Below are 27,037 nucleotides of genomic sequence, written 5' to 3' on the forward strand. Positions count from 1 at the left end.
AAGTGGACCAGTGAATGTGCTCCTAGGTCATGAATCACTATGTCACAATCAAGTTCAGTAGATTCTAGAGGCTAAGGCAGAGAAGCACCTGAGGACACTTCTACTTCTCAGTCTAGGACATTTGCTTCCTACTGGTTAAGGTACTCCCTGTGATATTTGTAAATTAAGAAGCCTGTACTTCAAATCAGGATAGAACTAAGGGTAATATAAAGGTTTTATTACTATAACCTTTAATCACATCTTCAATGTCTCTTTTACCTTGTAAAGCAAAATATTCAGATTCTGGGGGTTGGGACATGGACATCTCTGTCCTATCTCAAATAGTATCTCAATTATAGACTCTGATGCCTGAAACCTCAAATAAAACACATTATTAAAAACATCTAGTTTTTAATTTATTGCATGCAATACATAGATAAGATAGAAAGATAAATATAAATGATGGTGTGATATTTTAATTTACAATAAAAATACATACCTTTGGTCTTTATCCATGTTTCTGGCACAGAGTTTCTAGATACCTTGAAGTTTCCTAAGTGATAAGAGCTATAAAAGTATCTTGATTGATATTCATGAAAGATCCCTTGCAACCACATGTGAGTTTATAATGAGATGACTTTTGTAAAGCACCTAAGGATAGGGCTGGTTGCTAGGGGAATCAATCAAGTGCTTGGAGTGTTAGAACTTTCAGCCCACCTCCCTAACCTAAGGGGATAAAGGTGGGGGTGGGGAAGAGGTTGAATCAATCACCAATGGCCAATGATTTAATCAACCATACCTAAGTAATAAAGCCTCCATAGAAACCCAGAAGATAAGGATTGGAATGCTTCAAGGTCGGTGTACACATAGAGATTGGGGCACGATAGTGTTCTCAGAGAACACGGAAGCTGAGCACCTTTTCCACATACCTTGTCCTGTGCATGTCTTTCATCTGACCATTTCTGAGTTATATTCCTTTACAACAAACCAGTAACTTCATAAGTAAAATGTTTGTGTTCTGTGAGCCATTCTAACAAATTAATGGTACCCAAGGATGAGGATCATTGAAACCTCTGATCTAGAGTGGCCCAGTCAGAAACACAGAGGCATTAGCCTTGCAGCTCGTGTCTGAAGGGGCAGGGAGGGAGGCAGTCTTGTAGGAATGAGTCCTCAACCTATGGTATTGGATGCTATGTCCAGATAGATAGTGAGTTGAGTTGAATGTAGGACACCGAGCTGGTTTCCAAAAAGTGCTTCATAGTATAGGAAAAAACATCCATACATTGGAATTGACTGCTGAGTATTAGATAGATAGACACACACTCATATGTACACACACACATACACATATACGCACACAGGATTTACAAGTTGCCCAGAACTAGTAAATCACATAGGGCCTTAAGGGTCTAGAGGAGTCTCAATCAAGATGATCAAAAACTGTAGTTGAGACTTAAGAAGCCTCATGAGAGCTTCTCTCTGTGCGATATACTTCTCCTCACCAGGACAGGGGCTCCTAACTCCATAAATACACTCTAATTACATAACACTAGAAAAATTACCTTTTATAGACTTTTGATTTTTATTATCTAGAGCACGGTTTCTTTAAGAACAGTTGTGGAAGACAGAAACTTATTTCCTTATTTGTCAAGTAACTAAAGATCATTTGCAAGAAATCAGGAGTCATTGAGAAAAAAACTTTTCCTTTTTTAATTTTGCATTCTTAATTGGCTGTGACTAGAATTTTACACTTGAACTGGTATTTTTCCTGTTTGTTTTTGTTTTTTAATCAAGGATGAATCTGAAAGATCAGGAAGTCACCAGGCTTACAATTTCTATAAACAGCCTTCCTTTCCTCCCCTTTAACTTCAGTTTTCTTTTCATTGTTTTTTAGAAGAAAAAAAAAAACATTTTGAGAAATGGTAAAGGGTTATCCTCTAGTCTTTATATAAATTTTAGGGACATTAGTTCTTAAAGAAGGCAATTAAGGTGCTGAAATTCAGAATCAACAAGATGCAATAATGCTTACTGAAGTTGACTTGATTTAACTAAAATAAGAAACTGTTTATTTTTTTTTATTACTTATCTATTTTATTATAAGGGATGGAGCTTGAGTTTTTAGTTTTTAATTTTTCTTTTTCTAGACCAAAGCATATTATGGAAATTTACAGAAGGGCCTCTGAAAAGTAGAGTATCTATCATTCTGACAAGTTTTAAACCCACACCCTATCTTCTGGTGAACACGTAGAGATCAGCCTTCCTATAAGAGTTAACATTTCTATAATGTTTCTTGTTAGAGGAACATTGGTTATTAAGAGAAATAGAGAAATCTTGCTTATTAAATTGATCTCAGAGAGAAATCACATTTTTAAACCATTCAATTTTCCTATCCACCTTCATCAGAGTAGCCATTGTCCCCCTGCCACCTCCTCAAGCAACCCCACCACTTTATCTTCATTAATTTGGATCCAACATTGATGTCAACTGATACCTAACTTCCATTCTTACAGTGATAGAAAATGCAAATTAAGCCCAATCTTTCACAAACTGTTGACTGCAGAAGTTTTTTATTGGAACTCCCCCAAATATATAACTTATTCTGCATTTGGAATCTCCTGTGGTTAAAAATATGGATACAAGGAAAAGGATCCTCATAATGAATTGTATTTGAATTATTGTTTCTGTATAATAATTTTTATCAAGCAAAATTCACTGGGAAAAAATCTCAAGTGTGTATGTATATAAGCACACTTGCTTTTGCTGATCTGTTCTAAACTACTTCTCTTTCAAATCATTGATTTTCTTTGTTTTTTAAAATATTATTGTATTTTCAAAGAACCAACAGAGCTTTTCCCTCCCTAATCAGGACATCTACTACCTATTTTATTTACCCACAACTCTATGATTTATAAATATATGCTAGGAATTCATTGCATTTAACTGAACTTTGAACTCCCACTTCAAATATTCTGGACTTTGGAAAATGTGATTTTTTTTTTCAGGGAATTCTATTAATAAAACATGGCTTGAAATTCTTCTAAGCACAAGCAAAAATACTTAATTATTTCCATATTCATATGTAAAAAATGTTTAAACAACAGGACAACAAAATGAAAAGAGGTCTTGGTGTTAATGACCAATCCCTTTGCCCCCAGTCACCTAGGAATACATAGGCTATAGCATAAGCCATCCATGACTACTTTGGAGTCGAGTTCAACAGAAGGCATATTGAAAATTAGTTTTCACAAAGCTATTCATACACTATTAAGAATGTCCAATCCATACACAATAGGCTGTTGGAAATCTTTGTTACAGAATGCACCACATATTCGTTTCCTCTGAAGGTACATAACAGTTCAGATATTCATCTTCCCAAGAAGAAAAGAACATGTTACAAAGTGCTAGCAAGATAAGTTTTTATTTGCTTTTTTAGCAAATTATGATTACATATAACAGACAAAAGTAAGACTTTAATCTTTTAAAAGTCTTAATCTTTTAAAAGTCTAGGGAAGGAACCTACCAATCCAAGTTATTACAATCTGCTAAATTTTGGGACTGATTTTTGAATTGCCAGGTATAACATGTGGCTGAATATTAATTAGTCATAAAGTATTTTCACTAGTTAAATCTTTTTTTTTTTTTTAAGATTTTATTGGGGCACCTGGGTGGCTCAGTGGGTTAAGCCGCTGCCTTCGGCTCAGGTCATGATCTCAGGGTCCTGGGATTGAGTCCCACATTGGGCTCTCTGCTCATCAGGGAGCCTGCTTTTCCCCCGCTACCCCCCGCCTGCCTCTCTACCTACTTGTGATCTCTCTCTCTGTCAATAAATAAATAAAAATTTAAAAAAAAGATTTTATGTATTTATTTGGCAGACAGAGATCACAAGTAGGCAGAGAGGCAGGCAGAGAGAGAGGAGGAAGAAGGCTCCCTGCTGAGCAGAGAGCCCAATGCGATGCAGAGCTCAATCCCAGAAGCCTGAGACCATGACCTGAGCCAAAGGCAGAGGCTTTAACCCACTGAGCCAGGCAGGCGCCCCTCACTAGTTTAATCTTGATATGATATTTCACAAGGTAATTCAAGCCTTTCATTGCTTCTATTATTGTTTGGATGATTTGATTGTTTGTTTCTTGTGTTTTGTGCAGCTACATCTAAGACTTCTTTTGGGATATCTACCCCTACAAAGACAGTAAAATTATAATTCAAATCTGGCATTGTTGGTTACCTTACATTTAAGCAATGGAGTCAAGATTATGCCAAAATTTGTCAGTGATATATGTGGTGCACAGGATTGTTGTTATGCATTCTATATTTTTTCTTATCACTCAAAAGAAATACAATCCAAGAACAATTACCGTGTGATATTGATATATGTATATTTATATATATATGACATAGAAATATTTATTTTTTTTATTATTTATTTGTATTTAACCTAGTTGAATAATAGTGTAAAACTAGTGTTCACTAGAACACCAACTAGTAGCTTCCAAAGATCTGATGTGGTATGTGTTGAGCATTAACCAAGCAGTATTTTTTTGGCTCATACACTAAAACCTAGTATTATTTACAAGTTTTTCATCATTAAATAGAGGTTAGTCAGAAGTTTCACTCTTGATTATTACTGACAGAGAGCAGTTTCCAGGTAGTTTCTGATTTTCCTGTGCATCTTGGGGGAAAAAATCAGTAACAATAAAGTCATCAACTGATTTCTATAAAATCCAACCATGAATCAGTGACAAGAGTTAAAAACAACAGCAAAACATCAAACATCTGAGCTTTCAGTTCTATAAAATATAAACACAATTATCTCAACAGGGCTAACAAAGATAAAACTACAATCTGTCCATTTTGGATGATGAAAAAAATACCATCAAAGGTTAATGGAATTCACCAATTTTAGAGGTTAAAATCAGAGGTTAATCATGATAATCCCTTGATTATCATGGGATAATGCTGCCTCTTACGCCACAATTATAAAGTTTTTTGTTTGTTTGTTTTTACCTATTAGAAACATCTCCAGAAGGAATTAAAGCATCTGAGTTTAAGATTTAAAACATAGATCCTTTTCTTTTTTTTTCCTTTTCTAAAAGTATGTTAATGTGAATATGATGACAGTTGCTGGAAGTATGCCAGTATGGTTTTTGTTTGTTTGTTTGTTTGTTTGTTTGTTTTGTGTGTGTGTGTGTGTGTGTGTGTGACATAAATACATGCCCTTTTAAGTAAAGAAATAGTCCCACTTGAAGAGATTCACTTGAAAGACACATACCACCACGTTCCTGTCCCATCTCAAAATGTTTATTAACACGTGCCACAGGAAAAATTGCATCAAGCTTAAATAGGCAAGGAAAGTTATTCAAGACGATTGCACTAGGGGAAGGAGGACAGAACTCAGTTTAAGCTCAAGTAAATGAAACTAAAACACCAAGCATTTTTAGATGATGGGGTGAAGGTGGAGGTGGAGAGAAAGAAGGGCATGTATGATCACTAATTGGCTTTACCTGAAGGAAAAGCAAATTTTCTCTTATTTTTATGGTAAGAGGTAATTTTATGACTCAGAACAAGGGAGGGTCCACTGAAATCAGGCTCCTACCCCCATACTGAGACCAGGGGAGAGAGGCTGGAAGACAGATTTATTGTTACCCTACAGATGGTATTTCAACAAGTTGGTTCCCAGATCTTTGAAAAAGGCAGTCCAGAGTTATACAACTGGCAAGACGCTTTAAAAAGATTCATATGTCAAAGGGGAAGAAAAAGAATTTGCAGTAACACGTTTTCCAAAGGAAATGCTGTAAAGAAAAGGTGGTTAGGGGGTCTAAAGTCAGGAAGAAATTTGGTCAAGTTGAAGGAAATGTTCAGGACATCTTGGTCACATCTCCTCTTCAAAAAAAAAATAAAAATAAAACAAAACAACAACATTATGTTCACACTTTCTTAGAAACTTGCTTACAAAGAAAATATCAAGCAGCTAGAAAAGGATGTTTAGCCTCTCTATTTTTTGTTGCATTGTCTAGAATTTTTAATCAAACTTGTATTTTCTAAGGGGAAAGGCTTTGGGTCCAGGGGAAGGACAAACATGAAGAAGAGGGTGGGTTGGCATGAGCTTGGGCTGGAAATGGATGATTTGGGTCAAGCCTTAAAAGTAAGGATGGGCTAGGTTAGGTCTCAGTGGAGAGCGCAGCTCCTGGAGGCTGAGGTTCATTTTCAGGCAATTACTCTGAGGTATGGAGAAGTTCACTAAGCTGCAGTTGGGCTAATTGTGTTAAAGGTTAAATTGAACAGGAGTCAAAAGATGGAAATCTAAACAAGAGCAAATAAGCATGAGAGGAAAATGGCTAATAGTAAGCCTTTTACTGTTTTCTAACACTGTAGATCTTTACCTATATGTGTACATTTCTTTAAACATTTCCAATTTTAAAATCAGCTATTACTCCAATAGGTAGCAACTTCTCTGGGCTTTTTCCCTACTAAGTAAACAAGGGCTTGAACGATCTAGTCTTTCCAAGAATGATTTGAGGATCGTCAAATACTCCTCCTCCTCCTCCTCCTCCTCCTCCTCCTCCTCCTCCTTCTTCTTCTTCTTCAAGAATTTATTTATATGAGAGAGAGATAAAGAGCCCAGTGGGGTGGGAGAGGAGGCAGAGGGAGAGGGAGAGGGAGAAGGAGACTCCCCACTGAGCAGGGAGCCCAATACAAGGCTGTTTCCCACTACCTAGATCCCAGGATGCTGGAATCATGACCCGAACCCAAGGCAGATGCTTAACCCACTGAGCCACGCAGGTGCTCCAAGGAATCTCTGACTTCTGTATCACCTGGGATGCTGGTAAAAAAATGCAGTTTCCTTGGGAACAATGGGGGATGAGAAGCAGGCCAAAGAAGGGGAACACAGTGAAGTAGAGGAAAAAATCATTACGAAAAAGATGAAAAAAGTAAATACTGAAGGAGATTGGGGAGAGGGTAAATTTTTATCGAGCTATTAAGGTGATCCTATGCATAGTGAAGTTTGAGAACTGCCAAACGTATAAGAAATGTACACGCTTTCTCATTTCTAATCTAAAATAAGTAGGGAAAGAATATGATGCAAAGGAAACTCTTTATCCATTTGCAGTATTTTAAAAACACTGATGATTAATTCTCTCCACTAAAATTTACGCTGGCCTGGCTTTTACAGTGAAACAGTAACTGGCTTATAGAATTCAAGAACTAGGAATAAATAAATCACAAGATATGAGAATGGCAAAAATCACTAAATATCCTTCAGCCCAATCAACTTAATTAACTCTGAATTTCTAAAACAGCCCAGAAAAAACTAACTTCCCATCTCTTATGTCCTAATAAAGTAATTCACCTAAAATATTATCTTTTTAATAACAGCAACCTGGGAATGTCTGCACTGTCACTAACACCTTAAGATGACTTACTTTCGGGATGGGCAGTCTTTTCTTCTGGAAGCTAGGTATAATCTTAGAAATAAAATAATAGTATTTATAATAAGAAAGGAAGAGTGAAAAGGAAAATACATGGAACATTATGAGCCTGGGGCAGATTTAAATGGAATACCAGAACTGAAACATCTGCTTGCCAGGAGGTTAGAAACAGGAATTCGAAGGTCAGAGAGAAATAAGGAAAGACGAATGTGAAGGAATGGCAAAGTATTTTAATTTCCACCATTACCAGCTCTTTATCTAGTGAGGTTTGGTTGACAAAAAATTTACCAAGAAATATGTTCATATTCCAAATGACTCTCTGCATATATAAAAATTGTAGTTATTTTATTGAGGATAAAAAGTACTTATTATTTAGTGGGGGAAAAAAGAACCACTATAACAGTATAATAGCACAATAGACATAAATAGCAGTTGAAACGACTTAATAAATGACTGATATGATTCCATTTAAACGTAACCAAATCTCTGTTTGCTTGACAGTATAGACTTGTAAATTTGATAGTTAAAAAGCTTTCTGTGCTGCTATTAGAATCTTTGCACCCTTTGGGTATTCCGTGTGTGTGTGTGTGTGTGTGTGTGTGCGCGCATGCACGCTTTTCCTCGCAAAATATGTGTTAGTGAGTCCACATTTGGTCCCAAGTGATGGAAACACAAATTGACTGGCTTGAAAAGCTTGAGAGGCAAGGGAGAAAGAAAGCCCTACCAAGAGTAGCCATTGGGAGGGAAAAGTAATTCCCCTGATGATACAAGATTTGGGTATTTTTGATGAATAATCTTGTTTAATTTTCACAAAAATCCTGTAAGGCAGAAATAAAAAGAACCTTTATACCTGAGAACATTGAGTAACTAAGATCTTATCACTCTGGTTAGTGCTAGGGATAGAGCCTTCTGTTGGCAGAGCCTGTTTCCTTAACTGTTCACTGTTCTGTCTCCCACAGCTCCAGCCCCACACCACCCCAGTTCCTTAGGTTCTGGAAGACTTTACAAACATCCCAGGGAGGGATCATCTCTGGATGTGTTATCAGCCGGTGCTTTATCCAGATTACATTTACAGCTAACAGAGGAATAACAATGTCAGCCCTTTAACGTGAGGAGACATTTGCCTGATTTTGGATTTTTCCACCCTTGTCCTGACAGAAGGTACCGACAAAAAGAAGCACAATTCTGTCTTTTCCCTCAGCATAGAGTGCAAAAAAAGTCACACATCTAGGCATTGATTTAGCTTTCAACTGGCATCTTCTAAACTAGATGTGAAAAAGGGTTTAAATTCTTTGGGATGGCTGGCAAGACCCTAACTTCTTGCTTATTGATTTTTATGTTATTGCTCCTGGTTATGAATTGTGGATTTAAAAAAAATAATAAAAAAAAAAAAAGAAAACTTTATGGTGGCTAATAAAAGCAAAAGCCAGAAGAAAAATCCAGCTTCCATCCCACACCACTCCCATTTGTTTCTTTCTTTCTTTTTTTTAATATAAATCTATAGACAGAATTTGAAAAAAATAATATATAAAAATCCAATTTGTGTCATGGAAAAGCATGAAGAAATTCCAAGGTTTAAGGACTCTGTTTGGTAAAAAAAAAAAGGGGGTGGGGAGCAACTCCATTTCTCCTGGAGACAGAGGCAAGCAAGAGAGGACGTTAACCTTTTCTTTGCTGAAAGGTACACATGATGATCCCTAACGAATTACACTCATTAGTCACTGAAAAAGGAAAGACCAGTGCTTTTGCTTTCACGTATCCAGATCATAATAAAACATCAGGTTGCACAATTTTTTAAAATTATATCTTTGCAGGCAGCTGGAATATGAGGTGTTAAATTGCTGCTCCTTTGCAAAGAATTACAGCTCATGTATTGTTTTTACTATGGTTCTTTGGTGATCTAGGTCAATCTGAATATATAGCCTTAGCGTTTTCAAATTCCAATTTGACAAATAGTGTCCTGAAAAGTATGTAGATAGGGAGAAATCAAATTCTTTGTAGGCATACAGTAAATAATGGACAGGTTTTATGTTTCATAAGAAATGCTAACTCCTAAAAGTATTGTCTACTAAATAAATAACATTGCCATTTAATTCAAAACCCTTAGAGTAATAAGGTCCTAAAGAAAAAAAACACCATTGCCCCAGGACTCGACTGATGATTGGAAGGGGAGGTCTTCTAGCCTCCTTTCTATTAGTACATTAAAATTCTCAGAGATGCCATTTCTGATCTCATGGACAGCAGGGATCAAGTGGAAAGCAATCAAAAAACAAAAGATTGACAAGCACCATGAATGCAAGGGATAGTGGAATTACCAGCTGTACGATCTAGAGATTGAGCTACTAATAATGAGCATTGATATAAAAAATCTGAGGTGCAGGGCACCTGGGTGACTCAATGTTAAATGGGTGGTTAAATGTCTGCCTTCAGCTCAGGTCATAATCACAGGGCTCTTGGATTGAGCCCCACATAGGACTCTTGGTTCAGTGGGGCACCTTGCTTTTCCCTCTTCTTCTGACCTCCCCCCTGTTCATGCACTCTCTCACTCTCTCTCTCAAATAAATAAATAGAATCTTAAAAAAAAAAATATGGGCTGCACTAACATTTCAGAATGAGTATTGTTATATTCCTTGGGGAGTTTTTTTTTTTTTTTTGTAGCAAAGTTTATGCAGAGAAGAAGATACATTCATTTAAACAATTCTGTGCATTTTTTTGGTAAGTCTAGAATATAAATCAGAATTCCAGAATCACATATAGGCTTATATGGTGAATGCTGGAAGGCTTTTATTGGACTTCCCTGGTGTGAATGCTTATGTGCCCAGTACCATGCAAGGCTCTTTGCATTTCCTAATTTTAATATATTTATCCCGGACAGAAAGTGTTATTCTCCAAGTTTAAAATATACAACTGTAACTCAGGGATATTATTAACTTCTCTAGTGCCAAACTGGGATTCAAACCTGTTGGATTCCGATGCCACAGCATTTTCTGTCGTGCTTCTCCTGTCGGCTAATCAGACCTGAAAAGAAAGACGAATTAATCTCTGGCTTCCCTCCATTTTTTTTAAAACATCCCTCCGCAATTTCCACTTCTTCTCTAGGTTGCCTTTCCTTTACACCTTCTGTTCCCATACCATGCCCACAACACACGTGAACACACACATACATACACACATATGCACACACCCTTTGGACCCTGATGTGTGTGTATAACCTTGCCTTCCCTAGCTTACATTTTCTTTCCAAGCTACTAGTACTTTGACATATTTCCTCGGATTCCTCTTCCCCACTGGATGGCATGGCTAATACAAATTCCTGGCTTTCACTTTAACCAAATATTGTTAAAAATTCCTCCCATCTTATAGCCAATAACCTCTACAAGATATCTGAGAATTAATCTAAGACAATCCCAATTACTCCTCTAGATTGCAGTCAAAGAACTTAACAGAGATAACCCATACAGCCTTTCCTTTATGCTTTTTGCTCTGAATCCCAACATTTTGAAGAGTTATTATCAATCAAGTTCTATAGTAAATGCAGGCATATCTTAATGACAAAACAATACGAGAAGTACTAAATCATAGAATATTGGGGAATGGGTAGATTTTTTTTTAATTAGAAGGTAACTAGTATTAGTATGGAAAATTAAGTGCCATCAAGGGTAGATTAGTTTCTTTTTCTGCATAGCAGATTATCTCAAAACTTGCAGCCTGCAACAATAAACATTTATTATCTGACAGAATTCTGAGTGTCAGGAAAGCCAGAGAGCCTTAGCTGAATGGCTTTGCCTCTGGGTCTGCTATGATGTTTTAGTTGAGAAGTTGGCTATGGCTGCGGTTCTCTGAAGGCTTGATTGGGGCTGGAGGATTCACTTCCAACATGGCTGTTGACAAGAGATCTCAGTTGACACATAGGCTTCTCCATAAGTGCTCTGTGACATATTAGCTTCCCTAGAGTGAGTGACTGAAGAAAGAAAAAGGGGGGGGGGGACAGTGTAATGAAGACAGATATTAGATTGTCTTTTATTACCTAATCTCAGAAGGAATATATCATGCTGTCTGCCAACTCTGTTCCACTGTGGGAGGGCACTATGTAAGATTACCAATAAGAGGAGATGAGCATTACTGGGAACCATCCTAAAGGCTGGTCACACCATAAGAGACTGATGTGAGAGAGATCAAGCTCCTAGACTCTTTTAAGCATAAAATGATAATTAGGAGACAAAATTTCTGAGACAAATCAAAAGAACAATTTGAATGCAGAACGATGAGAAAGAGGAGTAAACACAAATCTCTAATTTGTAATCTTAGACCCCAACACTGATGTCATTAACCACAATACAGAGCGCAAGCGGAAGAAGGAGCTATGTCCAGATTTGTACATGTTCTGTTTCAGAGGCATGAGGATGTGCCTCCAGATGGAAATGTGCAGTAAGAATGCCTTCTTCCCATCCTCATGGTCTTCTGAAATTTTGCTCATCTTACAAAATTTACCTCAAATACTTTCTGCATGAATATTTTCTTATTTCCAATACTAGAAGCTATAACTCCTCCTTGGGAGCTCTGTACATTAAGTTCCTTCCTCAGAGTTTATTTTATTCTGTTTAATATTCAATTATGTATGCCCATTTTTACTTAGTTATACTCTGCTCAATTTAACTGTGCTAGACATTTCTGAGGGCAATGAGCATGTCTTTGTGCAGCACTAAAACTCTAGTTTAGTACTCAGCACATAAGTCCTCCAATGAATTTTTGTTATATGTAATTAAAAATGTCATTTTATTGAAGTCCTTAGTGAGACAATTTCCGGCAACATATAGGCAGCTAAGAAGATATTACTTATTGAAGTGTGCCTCTGTCTTCACACGGCTGTTTTCTTATAAAGACACAAGTCATGCTGGATTAGATGCCCACCCTACTCCAGTATGACCTCGTCTTAACTAAGTAGACCCTTAACGACCTTATTTCCAAATCAGGTCAGTTTATGAGGTAATGGAGCTTAAGATTTCAATATTTCTTTGAGGAAACACAATTCAATCTGTAACATTAGATATCAAGGAAATGGAAAGTAAAACCACAATGAGATACTCTTTAGATCCATGAGAATGACCAAAGGTCAAAAGACTGACAAAACCAATTATTGGCAAGAAACCCTCATACATTGCTAGTGGAAATGCAAAATGGTACAACAACTTTAAAAAATAGTAAGGCAATTTCTTATAAAATTAAGCACACATGAATGATACAACCCAGCAATCTCATTCCTAAGTACTTATCCAATAAAAATGAAAACACTAGTGCTTGTATACAAATGTTCAATATAGCATGCTTCCTAAGAGCAGAGAACTGGAAACAATGTAATGTCCATCAATTAGTAATCTTGTGACCATTAATATTACAATGCATTCCTTAACAGTAAAAAGGAGCAAAATTTTAAGACATGCAGCAACATAGATGAATTTGAAAAAAAGAAAACACATGCTAAGTGAAAAAAATAAAATATGAAATATTATATTCCACATTGTTTTAATTATATAAAATTCTAAAAAATAAAAAACTGTAGTGATGGAAGATCACTATTGCCTATTGATGAGAAATGGGGGAGGAAATCTACAATGAAGAGTTACAAGGAACATTTTTAGAATGCTGGGGATTTTTCTATATCTTAATTTTGGTGGTGAGTACAAAGCTTTATACAATTATCAAAATTATCAAAGTGTACAGTACATGACTATATTTTATTGCTTGTGAATTACATATCAAAGTAAGGAAGAGATAAAATGGTAAAAACAAGCATCAAAGTTGTGCACTTATCTATGCAACCCAATGTTATGGCTATTTTAGTTTTAACACTTTCTCATTTTTAGAATCCAAATTTCAAGCTTCAAACAAAGGATGTCCTTTAGAGTCAGTAGATTCCCTTCCCATGGCACGAACAGTAGGCAGATAAGATTAGAGTGCTTCTGCTCTGCAGAGACAGCATCAGCTAATAGTAGTCTTTTTTAAAAATTTTTTATTATTTTTATTTTTTTCATGTACGAAGACTCCTTCTCTCACTGCTCTGCATGTGGCCAGAACAGTGTTATCTTGACAGGAAGACCCTCTCTGCTGTCATGTGAGTGGGAAGCATAATGGCTCATCCGTGTGAGTCACCTTCTGTTTGGGTGCTGTTGCCTGTACTTGATTGGATGAGACATTTACCTTGCCTGTGATTCAGAGCCTGCACAACTGCCTTATCTCACTACTAATTTAAATTGTCTTTGACTAGTTGGGGCCAACCTTCTTTTCCTGGAGCCTTTATTCCTGAGATTGAGCACAGTGTCTTCCACATTACCATTTCCTTGGGGGTCCTTTTCTATGTGAGGCTTCTGGATGAGGGCATAGAGATTTTTGTTCCTAATTCTCAGTGAAATCAGAAATTCATACAGAATACATTAAGAACAAAGAAACTGACTTTGGAGGATAACTTGGTGACCTAGTATCACCTCTCATCAACCTCTCAACCGCAGTCCTCTCAACTCTGGAGGCTGTAGAGATGAAATGTACTCCATTTCTTCAGTTCACTATCATATAATATTTGAAATATAAATAAAAAATGTGAGGATGAAGTTGAAAGAAAGTTAGTTCTTTAAAATCCTTTTAAAATGCTCTTTATCCTCAAATCTAGTAGATTTATTCTATATGTAATTACTGAAAAAAGCAGATATCTTTATTTACAATAACAAATCAAAGACAAAATTTACTGTTAAAATTAATTATAATTTGTGTTTTACTAAGCAGTACAGAATGTGGTTGTTTTACTTAGTTTATTTAAAATGTGAACTGGAAGAATTATCTGGAAATAATGAAAGATAATACCTTTAAAATAAGCTGAAAGGAAGATACCTTAAAATATATAAATATATTATATAATAATTAAATATATAATGTATAATATATTAAATATAATATATATACAGAGGAATTCTGAAGTGTGTGAGAGATATATATATCTATATAGATATGTATGTATATATATATCACCTATATGTGATATATGTGAAAGTCTGAATATATCTCCATTTTCATATTTGTGGGCCCTTTAATACTCTGGTTCTATACCTTTACTCATATTCTTTTCTTTCCCCCCTCTCTTCCTCATAAATGACAAGAGTTTTCCCACACAAATGCTTTTGCCACAACTGGACGTTTTTTCAGTGAATTCATGGATATGTCCTCTTTCCAGAACCACTTTACTTAGGACTTTCTTTTCATTAATTGATATAAAAATATTAATGATGATTACCAAAATCAACCAAAGCTTGTTCAAATATGACATTTTCCCTCTTTTCTCAGTGTCACTAACTTCAAATCATCAAAGCATAAGTTCTCAAAAATTGTGCCAGGTACAATTTTTTAAATTTTATTTAATTTAATTTTGTGAGTGTATTCCAAAATTCATTGTTTATGCACCACACCCAGTGCTCCATGCAATACGTACCCTTCTTAATACCCACCACCAGGTTCACCCAACGCCCCTCCCACTCCCCTCCAAAACCCTCAGTTTGTTTCTCAGAGTCCATACTCTCTCATGATTCATTTCCCCTTCTAATTTTCTCCAACTCACTTCTCCTCTCCATCTCCCAATGTCCTCTGTGTTATTCCTTATGATCCACAAGTAAGTGAAACCATATGATAATTGAGTCTCTGCTTGACTTATTTTGCTCAGCATAATCTCCTCCAGTCCCATCCATGTGATACAAATGTTGGGTATTCATCCTTTCTGATGGAGGCATAATACTCAATTGTATATATGGACCATATCTTCTTTATTCATTCATCTGTTGAAGTCACTTTGGTGACTGTGGCCATTGCTACTATGAACATTGGGGTACAGATGGCCCTTCTTCTCACTACATCTGTATCTTTGGGGTAAATACCCAGTACTGCAATTGCAGGGTCATAGGGTAGCTCTATTTTTAATTTCTTAAGGAATCTCCACGCTGTTTTCCAAAGTGGCTGCACCAACTTGCATTCCCACCAAAAGTGTAAGAGGGTTCCCCTTTCTCTACATCCTCTCCAACACTTGTTGTTTCCTGTCTTATTGACTTTGGCCATTCTAACTTGTGTAAGGTGGTATCTCAATGTGGTTTTGATTTGAATCTCTCTGATGGCTAGTGATGATGAACATTTTTTTTCATGTGTCTGTTACCCATTTGTATGTCTTCTTTGGAGAAGTGTCTGTTCATGCCTTTGGCCCATTTTTTGATGTGGTTATCCATTTTGTGTGTGTTGAGTTTGAGGAGTTCTTTATAGATCTTGGATATCAGCCCTTTGTCTGTAGTGCCATTTGCAAATATCTTCTCCCATTCTGTGGGTGGCCTCTTTGTTTTATTGACTGTTTTCTTTGCTGTGTGGAAGCTTTTGATCTTGATGAAGTCCCAAAAGTTCATTTTCACTCTTGCTTCCTTTGCCTTTGGGGACATTTCTTGAAAGAAGTTGCTGTGGCTGATGTCGAAGAGGTTACTATGTTCTCTTCTATGATTCTGTCATATTCCTGCCTCATGTTGAGGTCTTTTATCCATTTCAAGTTTATCTTTCTGTATGGTATAAGAGAATGGTAGAGTTTCATTCTTCTATATGTAGCTGTCCAATTTTTCCAGCACCATTTATCGAAGAGACTGTCTTTTTCCCACTGTATATTTTTCCTACTTTGTCGAAGATTATTTGACCATAGAGTTGAGGGTTCATATCTGGGCTCTCTCCTCTATTCCACTGGTCTATGGGTCTGTTTTTGTGCCAGTACCATTCTGTCTTGGTGATCAGAGCTTTGTAGTAAAGCTTGAAATCAGGCAATATGATGCCCCCAGTTTTGTTTTGTTTTGCTCTGTTTTTCAACATTTCCTTGGCAATTTGGGGTCTTTTCTGGTTCCATACAAAATATCGGATTGTTTGTTCCAGCTCTTGAAAAATACCGGCGGAATTTTGATTGGGAGGGCATTGAGCATATAGATTGCTCTAGCAGTATAGACATTTTAACAATGTTTATTCTTCTGATCCATGAGCATGGAATGCTCTTCCATCTTTTTGTGTCTTCTTCCATTTCTTTCATGAGTGTTCTGTAGTTCCTTGAGTACAGAAACTTTACCTCTTTGGTGAGGTTTATTCCCAGGTACCTTATGGTTCTTGGTGCTGTAGTAAATGGAGTCAATTTTCTAATTTCCCTTTCTATTTTCATTTTTAGTGTATAAGAAAGCAACTGATTTCTGTATATTGATTTTGTATCCTGCCACATTACTGAATTGCTGCATGAGTTCTAGTAGTATGGGCTGTAGTCTTTTGGGTTTTCCACATAACGTATCATATCATCTGCAAAGAGAGGGAGTTTGACTCCTTCTTTGCCAATATGAATACCGTTTATTTCTTTTTGTGGTCTGATTGCTGTTGCTAGGACTTCTAGTACTGTGTTGAACAACAATGGTGAGAGTGGGCATCCTTGTTGTGTTCCTGATCTCAACAGGAAGGCTGAGAGCTTTTCCCCATTGAGGATGATATTCTCTCTGGGTTTTTCATTGATAGATTTTATGAGGTTGAGGAATTTTCCCTCTATCCCTATACTTTGAAGAATTTTAATCAGGAAAAGATGCTGTATCTTGTCAAATGCTTTTCTGCATCAATTGAGAGGACCACGTGGTTCTTCTCTCTTCTCTTATTGATTTTTTCCATCACATTGACTGATTTGTAAATGTTGAACCACCCTTGCATCCCAGTGATAAATCCCACCTAATCATGGTGGATAATATTTTTAATGTACTGTTAGATCTTATTAGCTAGGGTCTTGTTGAGAATCTTGGCATCCACATTCATCAGGGATATTGGTCTGACCTTTTTGGTGGGGTCTTTGCCTGGTTTGGGAATCAGGGTACTGCTGGCTTTATATTAAAAAGAGTTTGGAAGTTTTCCCTCTTTTTCTATTTTTTGAAACAGCTTTAGGAGAATAGGTATTATTTCTTCTTTGAATGTTCAATAGAATTCTCCAGGGAATCCATCAGATCCTGGTCTTTTTTGGGGGGGGAGGTTTTGATCACTGCTTCAATCTCGTTACTAGATATTAGTTTATTCAGGTTGTCAATTTCTTCCTGATTCAGTGTTGGAAATTTATAGGTTTCCTGGGATGCATCCATTTCATCTAGGTTGCTTAACTTATTGGCATATAACTGTTGATAATAATTTCTGATGACTGTTTCTATTTCCTTAGTGTTAGTTGTGATCTCTCCCTTTTCATTCATAATTTTATTAATTTTGATCCTCTCTCTTTTCTTTTGGATTAATTTGGCCAGTGATTTATCAATCTTATTGATTCATTCAAACAACCAGTTTCTAGTTCTGATGTGTTCTACTGCATCTCTAGTTTCTATCTCATTGATCTCTGCTCTAATCTTGATTATTTCCCTTCTTGTGTGTGAGGTTGGCTTAATTTCTTGCTGATTCTCTAGTTCTTTAAGGTGTAAAAAGAGCTGGTGTATTCTGGATTTTTCAATATTTTTCGAGTGAGGCTTGGATGACTATGTATTTTCTCCTTACGACTGCCTTTGCCATATCCCATAGGTTTTGGACAGATGTGACTTCATTCTCATTGGTTTCCATGAATTGTTTAAGTTCTTCTTTGATTTCCTGATTGATCCAACATTCTTAAGCAGAGTGGTCTTTAGCTCCCAAGTGTTTGAATTCCTTCCATACTTTTTCTTGTGGTTGAGTGCCAGTTTCAAAGCATTGTGGTCTGAGAATATGCAGAGAATAATATCAATCTTTTGGTATCAGTTGAGCCCTGACTTGCGACCAAGTATGTGGTCTATCCTGGAGAAAGTTCCATGTGTGCTTGAGAAGAATGAGTATTCTCTTGTTTTAGGGTGGAATGTTCTGTATATATCTGTGAGGTCCAATTGGTCCAATGTGATATCAATGCTCTTGTTTCTTTATTGATTTTCTGCTTGGGTGATCTGTCTATTACTAAGAGTGGCATGTTAAGATCCCCTACTCTTAATGTATTCATATCAATATGACTCTCTATCTTGATTAATAGTTGGCTTACGTAGTTGGCTGCTCCCATATTGGGGGCATAAATATTTACAATTGTTAGATCTTCTTGGTGGATAGACCCTTTAAAAATGATGTAGTGTCCTTCTTTTTCTCTGACTATAGTCTTTAGTTTAAAATCCAATTTATCTGATATAAGAATCATTATTCCAGGGTTTTTTTGAGGCCCATTGGCATGAAAGATATGTCTCCATCCCTTCACTTTCAGTTTGGATGTACCTTTGGGTCCTAAATAGGTCTCTTCTGGACAGCATATCAACAGGTCCTGGCATTTTCTTCAGGTTTCTGTGGACAGGTCTGAATTTTTCTGATGGGTCTTCCTCTAAACATATGGAATCTCTTCCACCTAGCTGCCTTTAGGAGCCCTTGATTCATTATGATTCATCAGTCTCACAAACCAGTGTGTCAAGGTCTTTTAGACTCATTGATCTTGAGGGTGATCTTTCTGCCTCTAGGACATGAACACTGGTTCCATTCCCAGATTGGGAAAACTTTCATGGAGAATTTGTTCAACTATATCTTCTAGTCTCCTTTCTTTCTCCTCCCCCTCAGGGATCCCAATAATTCTGATGTTGGAAAGTTTCATAGCGGTCATTTATTTCCCTAATTCTGTTTTCATGGTTTCTAAGCTGTTTCTTCCATGCCTCCTCCTGATCCTTTTTCTCTATCAGTTTATCCTCTGCATCACTAATTCTATCTTCTGCCTCCCGGTTACCCTAGCTGTTAGAGTATTTAGATTAGATTGGATCTCACTGATAGCATTTTAAACTTCTTCCCCTGGCAGCTTTCACTTCTGCCCTTAGAGATTCCATGTTCTCACTAATGGTTTTTTCTGACCTAGCCATTGCCTGGATAATTGTTACCCTAAATTCCCTTTCTGACATACGTTTATGTCCACATCCAATAGTTCTGATGGAGAGGGCAGAGTCTCTGAATTTTTCCTCTTTTGGGTATTCCTCCTCCTAGTCATTTTGGTGAGAGGTGATTGAGAGGACGTGTAGCTGAATAAATCAACCACAATCCAGGCAAGGTGCCCCCTGGAACGCTTCTGAGCAAACGGAAGTCACCACTAAAAAGAAAGAAAAAAAAAGATAAAAAGAGAGAGATAGAAAGAGAGAGAGAAAAAAGAGAGAGAGAGAAAGAGAGAGAAAAAAAAGAGAGAGAGAGAGAGAGAAGACCCAATCAGAATGGGGCCCAAAGGTAAGATTTATAAGGTATGCAAACAAAACAAGACAAACAAAAAGACTGACAAAGTAAATGACAGGGGAAAAAAAAAAGAATCCACCCAAAATGAACCCTAAGAATAAGATTTATATAATACCAGAACAAAAACAAATACACAGAAACACAGAAGAAAAAGATGGGAGGCTGGTCATAAATCTTTGATGTGGGTGGGGTCACGAGTAAGGCTATTTTGATTCTTCCTGGGTGTATCTTGATATCTTTGTTAAAGGATTCAACTCTCCAGAGATAAAGGGAGATTAAAACTGGTTTATATATAGGGGTAGTATTGATTAGGGAAAGAGTATTGCCTTGAAATTTACATCTATATGTATATTAAAAATAGAAAAGGCAAAAGAAAACACAGTTATATGTATGAAAAAAGTTTGAGTTAAAAGTTTATTATGGAATATGTTTGTTTTTGTTTTTTAATTTATTTGACAGACAGAGATCACAGGTAGGCAGAGAGGCAGAGAGAGGAGGAAGCAGGCTCCCCAGGGAGCCCAATGCAGGGCTCAATCCCAGGACCCTGAGATCATGACCCGAGCCAAAGGCAGAGGCCTCAACCCACTGAGCCACCCAGGTGCCCCTATGGAATATGTTTTATTGAAACTCTCATTGTAATGGTTAGTAGGTTAAAAAAAATTTTTTAAAGAACAAAACTAGTGAGAATGAATTAAAAATAAAAGTTGTATCTATGAAATATATAGGTTTTAGGGTAATACCAGGAGTTTAATATCTTGTCTTCCCCTGATATTGGGGCTTTACAGTTTTATGGGGACCCTGTAGTGGTTGTCCTCTGGTTCTTTTGGCTTGCTTTCTGGGGGAAGGGCCTACCACATTGTTTTTCAGTCAGTCTTGCTTGGGTTGAGTCCTCCTGCTCCCTATCATGGGGCTGGGCTCTGTGAAAACTGGTATTTCAGGCTTTTGTTCTCTGGAGGTTTTTGTTCTTTGGCAGCTTTTTTTGGCTTTTCAGAGGTTTGGTGGAAAGCAAACTGCACCCAGACCTCTGTCTCAGAAAGAAGCCTCAGTCTGTTCCCCTCTGGGTGGTCCAGAACACATAGATTCCCCCTCTGCAAACTCTGGTGAGTTGTGCAACCTCCCAGAGGCAGAACACATCCCTAGCCAGCATCTCAGGGATCTCCAAAAGCGCCCACTAGTCTCTGCAACCTCTGGTGAGCTGTGCAACCTCCCACAGGCAGAACACATCCCTAGCCAGCATCTCAGGGATCTCCAAAAGCGCCCACTAGTCTCTGCAACCTCCTCACCACCCCCGTGCCACTAAAACCATGAGCAATAGTGTTCCAGGGAGCCTGCTTCCAGTGGCTGCCTTTGTGGGGACTGCGGTCTGGGGTCCAGACCTCAGGGTTTCACAGATCACTGTCCACCTGAGAGCCCAACCAGAGATAGCATGCTGAGTTTTTCAAGCCTGGGCTGGATGTGTTCAGACTCTTGGCCCATCCTAGAGACTGTTGGCTAGTGCCCTCACAGAACTCTCTCAAGCACCTGTGGGCAGCGCAGTTCAGACCCCAGTTGCTCAGTGCATGCAGATTGTGAAAGGCTGACAGTGGGCATCAGTGGGAATGCACCTAGCTGAGTGGTGGTGCAAGCAGCAGAAAGCTGGGGGTGCAGGGACCATGGCCTGGAGGCTTCGCTGCACTCTTTCTGGCAAGGGTGGTCACTGGCGGTGGCTGTCCTGGTTTCATGGGCTTAGGCCCATGCCTGTGACCACCCGATTCCAATTACCCCTTAAGATCTTTTGTTATTTCTGTGTGTTTTTAACCAGACTCCAAGTTAATGCTGGTCCCCAATCACAGGACGTTTTCCTATTGGGGTATTACTTTCCAGTGGGTCGGTTCTGGTGGATCCCTCCCCCTTCTGTTTATCCTCTGATATCAGTCCGATCATTCTCACTCCACTTTACCTTTCCACTGGTGTTGTCTGCCCCTGTAGAAATCCAGAAGTGTATAATCCTACATTTCAGGCTGATTTCATGGGTGTTCAGAGTGTTCTGGTAGATAATTAGCTCACTTTAGGGGACCCACTGAAACAGGGTTTCCTACTTCTCTGCCATCTTGCCCCTCCTCCTCAAATATTTTTCTTAATAGTAATTACTATTACATGTTCTGGGGAACAACTGATACCCTTAGGTCATTTGGGGTGGGGGGGGTGAGATTTCACAGATAAAGGTAAAACCAATTAGTGAGAGTCAAAGAATAAAGTGGGAGAGGAAATGGTAATTAAATTAGGTGTTAAAATATATCACTTGTTCCCTATTTCTATAATAATTCAACGTCCAGGTGGAAGCAGATGGTTTGATTAGATTTTTATGGCACCCTTAAATGGTGCAGATTTTTTTTTCTTTTTCCCTGTGGGTGCTTGAGGGAAAATAACAATCAATGTAAATTCAATTTTCCTAAATGTTTGCTAAAGTTCATAGAATTACTAAACATGGTTTAAATTTGCCTCACTGAGAGTTTCAGTCCAATGATTAAGCTTGAGTTTTAGATGACCCATGAGGGCTGTCAAATAAAATGCTAATCTGGACTTAGGTAAGGAGAGGAGGATTCAAAAACTATTGCAACTTGTGAGGTGAATTATGGTAATAAAGGAAGGGGGACTATGGCAGTGGGGGAAGGAGGATTTTGTATATAAGGAGAGAAACTAGTTTAATAGAAGGAAAGAGACTATTACCATAGAAAGAACACTCCAGTGATAAGATCTAGAATTTTCTCAAAAGTCAGGGAGAAAGGGCTTTTTCTGTATTGGGAGCAGTAAATAAGGCTAGAAAGAACCAGGGGTGGGTGTGCAGGATGATCAGGTGGTAGGATCAGACAGCTGAGCAGGATTTTTTTTTTTTTTTTTTGGTCAGCTCATTTTCATTAAGGGGTTGTTCTGCAATGCTTGCATAAGCTTAAGACTGAACCAAAGTTCAGGGGTCCCCAGGGAAGGAGAAGCCTGATTAAAGTAGGGTTAAATCTGAGGATATATTCTTAAGATTGAACAGTAGGAACCAAACAATGAAGTTCATCATTTCATGAGACAAAGGCAATTTGCAGGGTTTGCAACTGGCCTTGTCATAGGTAATGAGGGCTCACTCTCAAGTCTTTGCTAAGTCATCTGTGAAGGGTGGTTCTTGGCAGTAAGGCATTTTCAAAACCAAAAACCCTGAAAAGATGGAGACTTTCTTATGTGTCACTGTTTTCTAAGAATACAGGGCTCAGGTAAAGCTCAACATTGTTAGGGCCCACTCAAGCCAAGAAAAAATGAAAATGTTGTCTTGTTTATCTAAAATTTCTATATGACACATTGTTCATAACTGCAACATTGTTAATTCTCCCAGAAGCAGTCAAGGTGACTGTTTGTATTAGGAATTTCTTATTTTTTCTTACATTCTTAACAGTAAGAAAATATTAGATTGTTTTAGTATGCCTTTGTTCACTAATTTATTTGTTCAGCAAATGAATCTAATATAGTGGCATAGGAAAGAGTCTGGAGATGGATCATGTTGGGTCATTGGACTGTAAACAGGAGATGAGAAGATTTTCAAAGGACACCTGAGATTTTATTAATGAAAGCAGGTTTTGGCTTCCCCACCGACCTTGCAATCTCTTCTTAAGCCTCAGTTGTTAAAGGACCCTGCTTTAGAGCCTTCCACCCCCTAAGGGTGTGAGCTTTGGTCTGAGTAAAGAGAAGAATATCAAAGAAGAGCCTGCCAAGCACTCTCCACCTTTTCTCAACATTTTAGGATAACACCTGCTGCTCTTTCCTAGGGTTCAGCTACTTTTCATGAGAAGTAATATTGAGAAACTGATGGACCCGGGTTCACCTTGGATGTTATCACTCCAATAAACACATCATTAGTATTGCTTTCTTTTTGGTATGATAATCCAAAGTTTTATTATGCAATGGTATATCTTCCTGAAAAACTGTTAATATAAACATAGCAATGTGCTTCCCTGCCTCCATGTTAAAGGGATTGTTTGTTTGATGAAAAAAATTACCCACAGAATTTATTCAGAAATAATTGCACCAAATGGAGTTGTAATTTAGAATCATTGCAATAGGTTTAGTTGCATTTTGGATTAAAGAACCCCAAATGTGATGATCACTGAATGGTAATTGAACTTGCTAGCCACAGTGGGAGTCTGGCCTTGTTTTGTTGTCCACATATCCAGTCTTCTTCTTTGTTCTATGAAGAGATGAAGGACAAAGATGAAAAAGTTTGGTGTGGAGAAAAAAATAATTTTAACGTTAAGTGCCATGAATTTTTCTCTCCTCTAGAGGTCATAAGAATGTCAGTGCCAGCTTTAGGAACTTTATGAACTAGACATTCAGATGATGGAGTGTCAGGCAAACACTTTAAAGGGAATAGAAAGTTGAGTCCCTTGCCAGCCTTTGGGGCGTAGTGTGGTTTGGTACATATGAATTTGCAACTACAGATATGTGAGAAGCTTATGGTGCTTTATTTCTTTAAATCAGACTAAATCAGTTAGTCTGATCTCTGCTTCATGACACCCAGAAGTTAAATTTTAGATCAGACTTTCTAAAGATTTCCATTGATCTATGTAGCTTATGCAGAGCAAAACATTCATGAACAACCACTCCAGTTTCAATTCACACAGATGACCCCAGTGAGCTCATTACTGAAACTCACATGGTTCTGTGTTGTCCATTGACTCTTCTAATTCTCTGCTGTTTTTAGAAAAAGGAACACTGTCAAGGCCATTGGCCAAAGGTCAGCATCCTTAAGTGTCTTGGATATCCATTCTCCTGAGAAATTGTGCCATTGTTTCAAGACCCTATGAGGATACCTGTGGTCTCCAAACACTGTCCCTTTCCTAGCCTCAAACATTCTCCCCATTGTCTTGCTCTGAGTGTACTACTATGGGAGGAATTCCTCTGTTTTCTTATAAGAAACCCTTCAATTAGTGATCCAAAGGGGCACGTGCACCCAAATGTTTATAGAAGCAATGTCCACAATAGCCAAACTATGGAAAGAGCCGAGATGTCCATCAACAGATGAATGGATAAAGAAGATGTGGTACATATATACAATGGAATACTGTGCAGCCATCAAAAAAACCCACAAACTTTTGCCATTTGCAATGATGTGGATGGAAGTAGAGGGTATTATGCTAAGGGAAATAAATCAATCAGAGCAAGACAATTATCATATGATCTCACTGATAGGAGGAATTTGAGAGGAAGGGAAGAGGGTGATGGGGGAAGGGAGGGAAAATGAAACAAGATGGGACTGGGGAGGGAGACAGACCATAAGAGACTCTTAATCTCAGGAAACAAACTCAGTGTTGCTGGAGGGAGGTGGATGGGAGAGACAGGGTGGCTGGGTGATGGACATTGGGGAGGGTATGTGCTGGTGAGGGTATGAGTGGTGAGTACTGTGAAGTGTGTAAGACTGATGAATCACAGACCTGTACCCCTGAAACAAGTAATATATTATATGTTGAAAGAAAGAAAGAAGAAAGACTTCAATTGATTTAGCTTTTCACAAATGCTAGGAAGGTAATTGTGTATGGTCCTTGAGAGGAGAAAATAAGGCAATACTTTTTGGAATGGCAGAGAAGAAAATACAGAGAACAAAGTACAAATAGCTATGGTTCTTTCCCAGCAGAGAAAACAAAATATAAATTATCATCTGCATACATTTTTCTGCCACCTTGGATACTCAACTATTTCAAGGGGGTTACTGAATTACCATCCTCTCTCTTCATCCACTGTGAAGGAGGCAGATGGATGGGGAAAAAAGTCATATAATTGGATTCCTGGTCGGGTCATTTACTTAGTTAAGTATAATGTATGTACTTTTCTACTTGATTAGGGTAGAGTGATTTCCAGGATCTAGGAAAAAATGATATACACCATCTTCAAATAATGGTAATTCCAAGGCAAGCTGGGTAGAATATGGCAGCAGGTCTGGAAACTGGAGGTGAGGAAACAAAGAGTAAACTTTATCCATAGGACTAAACAAATGTCTGTCCTGGTGTCAGAACAGAATCAATCAAATGTTAAGTACCTTATTTTAAGGAATGAAGACATTATACAAATTGTATATTTTTTAATGGTTTGGAGATGTGCTTTATGTTGGAAAATGCATTTAATACTTAGAGTCTTTAAAACTTTTAGTTCCTGTCAGAAACCAAACAAGCATTTTCTGACAGAAATAAGACAAACATGATATATTTCCTATGGGAGGCTTCAGGTATGAGTCAAGATCCACAAGTGTGTACACAATACTTTAACCTGGGGATACAGCAGTATGAGTTTAAGATTTTGGTGCTTATGCTTTAAGCTTTAAATTAAAGGCCAGCTTACTTGTTTATGAAGCTTTCCTTATACCATTCTTTAACAGGTTGAACCTCCAAGGTGTTAAAAATAATAGCTTCCACCCAGCTAATTCCTGTGGGGAGTGTGAAGATGACAAAGGATATTTGGAAGAGGAACTTCGCAAGCTAATCCATCAGCTGATCATCGTTGTTTCATTCCTGTATGCTTTATGTCTCTCAGTGTCTAAGAAATAGTGTTTCTTCTCTAGCTCCAGTCAAGTAAAATTTAATTGCTTATGTCCTGACATCTTAGTTCATTCAATTTCTCCTGCAAGTGAGCTAATGGCCCCTAGTGGCAAGACAGGCAACAGAAGCAGGGGAGGGGGTTGAACTCAGAATTTACTCTTTCTGTGCCTTAATAACTTTGAGATTGTTCAGTCATTTAACATCTCTTGGTTACTTTCATCTTACTACAAATAGTATTAGTGGTCTGTTAATAATGTTTGCATTCCAGGTAGTACAGGGTGATCACAGAGACCAACAGAGATACAGTATAGAAATGTTTGGTAAAGTAGGGTGCAAATAAAAGACCTAATCCTGGTATTCAAGTAAAAACATCTGGCCCCAGGCATTTGAAAATTTATTAGCCAAAATGATCCTGAAAAGATAAAGCCAGAAAAGACAATTTTAAGGAGAACCTTGAATAAATGTTACCACGGGTTTCTGTGAAGCTGACTCAGTGGATACGTACCTTGCGTGGTAAAATCATTTGAGATAATTCTTTGTTTGTCTTCCAGTACTTTCCTTCTCCCACTTAGTCAGATGCGGCGCTAGGCACGCACTTGCCCCAGGGGAGGGTTGTAATAGTGTAAAAAGTAGGTGTAGCCTTCAATTTTACTTCCTGGTTTTATTTTTCAAAACTTAAACTCACTGGAAGGATTATGTGAAATTATCTTCAGAATTATCAGAAGAGCTACTGCCTCTGAGGTAGGGCTACTACCTCTGAGGAAGTCATTAGATTAGTTCTAAGGGATTACTGGAGAACAGCAAGAG

The 27,037-nt window shown here is 37.7% G+C and overlaps 1 long non-coding RNA gene across 1 annotated transcript; it reads left to right on the forward strand.

The window, feature by feature from the left end:
- The first annotated feature begins 70 nt into the window (after nucleotides 1-70).
- Nucleotides 71-26,289, forward strand: LOC101673810. Its single transcript, XR_001181976.2, has 4 exons — nucleotides 71-140; nucleotides 8,363-8,564; nucleotides 13,444-13,515; nucleotides 26,071-26,289. It is a non-coding gene; the product is annotated as an uncharacterized LOC101673810 (long non-coding RNA).
- Nucleotides 26,290-27,037: the final 748 nt, after the last annotated feature.

The sequence above is a fragment of the Mustela putorius genome, unplaced genomic scaffold (assembly GCF_011764305.1).
Source record: "Mustela putorius furo isolate JIRA1106 unplaced genomic scaffold, ASM1176430v1.1 tig00000275_pilon_pilon_pilon, whole genome shotgun sequence".
Classification (NCBI taxonomy): domain Eukaryota; kingdom Metazoa; phylum Chordata; class Mammalia; order Carnivora; family Mustelidae; genus Mustela; species Mustela putorius.